Consider the following 4,021-nt stretch of genomic DNA (forward strand, 5'->3'; position numbering starts at 1 on the left):
CACTGTAGTTCACCCTTGAAGCATGACATTTTTGGATGCACTAGCTTCTGGTATGTATGCATTGGACCTGTTATTTTGCTTGCTACCACACAATGCTTTTAACCTTGCTGTACACTATTGATGCTGAATGATGTTATGGATATGCAGGCTTGGGTACTCTGTAGCATGGCATTGCAGCAGGGTGTAGCTAAGTTATTCTGACTGGTGTTTCAATATGGTTTGGCAACATGATCTTGCAACTTGGTTATATGCATTCAACAGGTATAATGCCTTGTTTCCTTCAACACATCCATGGTTTGTCTTGTCATACAACTTTCTTGTGAGCTGTCATTTGAATCAATACTGAATTCCAACATGTAATCACATACATCCCTAAACATTTTTGCGGCAGAAAAATTAGGGTCAGTGATTTTATATGATCGCAGACATCTATCCTCCATCATCTTTAGAAGCTGTTCCTGAGTAGGCATACGAAAATCTGGACCTTGAATAACCGAGTTGTAGCTCAAAGCAAGTTTTACTTCTCCCTGAGCTGAAGAGACAATCACAACATCAGAAGCCACTTTTTATCTCTAACTCCATTTTTTCTATTGTGATGATGTCTCAGAGACATGGCCACCTTACTTTCTATTAATACCACTCTTCATTGATGAATGCCTTAAACTTGTAGGTTCAGGGGGAACCATTGCAATGGGATGCTCATAATCAGACAATTAATTTGGTTGTGGTGCAGGTCTGTAGACGGTTAATCATGGTTGTTCTGCAGTATGACTGCAACTCCAAACTTATGACCAATGCAGGTAGCATACACTGGCTGGTGGAATGGTTTGGTACAGGTTTATGAAATGGTTTGTTGCAGGTTTGTGAAAAAAAATCCTGACTGGACTTACATGCCAATGGACTGTATTGTTGTTGTTTTTTACAGGGAGCTTTGTATATCGTAGCATACGGTTTGGTCCATAACCTTCTTTTGGTCTGCAACAAGGCTTGTTGCATTGGCTGCTGCATTGCAGGATTTTTGGCATTGAGGATTGCTTAACATGTATTATTTGCCACTGAAAGAACCGCTTGTACCTTTGAACTTTCCAGTTGTTTGGCAGCAACTTCAAGAATCTCAGACAAACATGGGTGCAAATGAATCACACACACTCGAGCAAGGTCCCCCAGTAAGGCAAAGGCACTTTGTCGAACATTGGGAGCATCATCCGTACAACAATGCAAAAGTAGGTCTCTCAGAGAACATTGTGAAACCAACTGTTCCACTGCCAAGACCCTCTGCTAGACCAGAAAGCAGACCAAGAGAGCACACAATGAATTCCCTGTCATACTGAGCCCTAGCTGCAGCAGGATTGGCCTTGGCCAATTATTGGGTCTGAATTATATTTATGCACCTCCCAAATACAGGTTCAACAAATTGAGTGAATCCAGTATCCAATGCATGTGCTATAGAAGTAAAACATTCTAGGAGTGGAAAGAGATCTTTGTCTGAATTTGAAAGTTGTTGCCACTTCTCAATTAATGGTTGCATGAGAATGTCAATATAAACAGGTTGATTCAGCTCTCCCCCAACAGCTTCAGCTAGAGTTCCAACAACATCGTACACAATTCTGAGGTTTCGCTTCTGATACTTCCCAAATGCAGCCATTAGGTGCTTTAACATGATTTCCAAGCATGGTACCAGCTCTTCTGCAGCCTCCTCTTCAAGTGTTGCAAAGTTCTGCAATATTTCATGACAGGCTGGATAAGATAAATGAGATACCCTTGCTTATTGGTTGTATGTCTATGCATTAATTCCTTGTATTATGACCATGGTTCAATTCTGATTTTCCCTTGTGATTGATTTGTGATTCACTGTTTTTGCTAGGTATGATGATAGCTCGTTCAATAAAGTGACAACTGGTTTATTTGCAGGCTGCTGCAGGATGATGGCAGGATGGTGGCATTGAGTCTCAAACCAAACTCATGAGCATCCTTTCATTCAAATGGCCGATGTAAGTGTGGTATCAAATCATATGACTGTGAGGCTTAGTGGTGGTGAACGCAAGATCCTGTTAGCAGTGCAGCATCATGGTTGGAAAAATCAAAAGACCAAGTCATGGCAAGGTACACATGAAGTTGAAAATGAGACAAGTTACTTGGACATGAAGATACAAAGTCAAACATATCAAACATGACTCTTGGATGATGAATCAAGGGAGAAGAGCTAGATGGTTAAAAATGGATGAGTTGACTTTGGTCAAAGTTGACCAAAAAGTCAACCGTTGACCAAAGTCAACAATTGGTTAAAGCTTATTATTTTTTTGTATTTTCTTCATGGAATAGACATTATGATGCATTGTGAATGATTGTGAATGAATGTGAGATTAATTCTTGAATATGAATGGATACTTGTAATTATCATGAATCAAGACTTGACTTTGTATTGGATTAATTAAAACATGACATGGAGTACCCTACATGACAGGGCCAATGAACTCTTCACAGATGAATCACATAACCTCATGGAATCAAAACTCGAGTGAATGACAAGGCTTGAGCGTGCATAGGTCATGACTTAAGGGTTTGAATTGACTTTGGTCAAAGTTGACCAAAAAGTCAACTGTTGACCAAAAAGTCAACTGTTGGTGAACACACCTCTCTTTGCATTCTTTCACGTAACAGATCCTTTATGATCATGTAATGAATGGAATTTCTTCACTTTAATGAACTTGGATTGGTATTTGAACTAAATGGCTCTTGAAATGAATTTGAAGTTATCTTATATGAATGAATGGATTTGGAACATGTATTGGAACAGAGTGAAATGGATATGACACTGACTGACTTAATCATGAGTGACACTCCAATGATAATCATGAAACAAATGACTTAGAAAGGATCAACATGTGCTATGAACTACAACCTATATAGACCAAACACTAGAATCAACGATCATGAGCATGGTGAATAGAAACACAACCAAGAACTCCACCTGGATGAACCAGGACCAAGAAGTTGCTGAATGCAAGTTAACCAAGCAAGGAGATCAAGCATCCTGAATGATGATGTACCAGCCGAAACTAGGGTTAGGAGGCCACAATATAGGAGTTTGACATGATTAGGGTTTATGGAACCATGACCAAGTAAAGACCTTTAAATCAGGGTCTTGACCCCTCAAGAAACCACCATCGACACCAGATTTAAGCATAATACCCAAGCATCTCCAAGCTAGGGTTTGATTGGGGCCACCCCAAGTTTGCTGATAAATCCTAGTTTCCACTAGGTGTAAGCATAAAGCCCTGAATTCAAGTCACTGCCATCTTGTGTTGAACCTTGCTTATGTAGATGAAATGCATGCTCATGATGATATGCAAATGTTAATAACCTAAAAATGAAATGAATGTACAAATGGGAGGTGCAAATTTGAGGTGCTACAGCGAGCAAGCTAGCTTGGGCTTTTTCTGGATCTGATGCTTCGCTGGGCGAGTGTCATAACGAAGTGTTCGCTAGGCGAAGGAATTGCTCGCCTAGCGAGCAAGCTATTTTGGGCCATTTTTGGATTGGGCCTGTTGTGAACTGGGCTTTTGTTCCTTTAGTGCCAGTGCCTTGCAGAATCAGTCGGAGCGTCCTAGAAAAGGTCTTGTAATATCAGCGGGCAAATTTTGGGGTATGACAGCTGCCCCTGTTCAATATTCTTGAACCGAGAGAGTTAGGACGGCAAGTATGTCGTTCGTAGTCTGGAGGTGAAAGATTATTGAACATTAGAATGCCCCGAAAATTTGCGCTTGTCGATTAGTCTTGATGGAGATGGGCTTAAAGATGCCATCCAGGCAGTTCGATGATGAGGGCTCCAGATTGTGTCGCACGTCAGACGATATCCGGAGACATGGGTGTCATACCGGGTCTTACGCTAGACCATATAGTGAGTCATCCATTATGCTGTCGACTTCGCCGGGGAGTCGGAGTGTGTTATATACTACTGGGGATAAGGGACCAGACTGGATCGTACGTTAGATCGTGTCTGAATACCGGAGTGAGTTGT

The 4,021-nt window shown here is 41.1% G+C and overlaps 1 pseudogene; it reads right to left on the reverse strand.

The window, feature by feature from the left end:
* Window positions 1–304: 304 nt before the first annotated feature.
* Window positions 305–3,187, reverse strand: LOC127129827 (transportin-1-like; annotated as a pseudogene).
* Between the last annotated feature and the right edge of the window lie 834 nt (window positions 3,188–4,021).

This window comes from Lathyrus oleraceus, chromosome 3, assembly GCF_024323335.1.
Source record: "Lathyrus oleraceus cultivar Zhongwan6 chromosome 3, CAAS_Psat_ZW6_1.0, whole genome shotgun sequence".
Taxonomy (NCBI): Eukaryota; Viridiplantae; Streptophyta; class Magnoliopsida; order Fabales; family Fabaceae; genus Lathyrus; species Lathyrus oleraceus.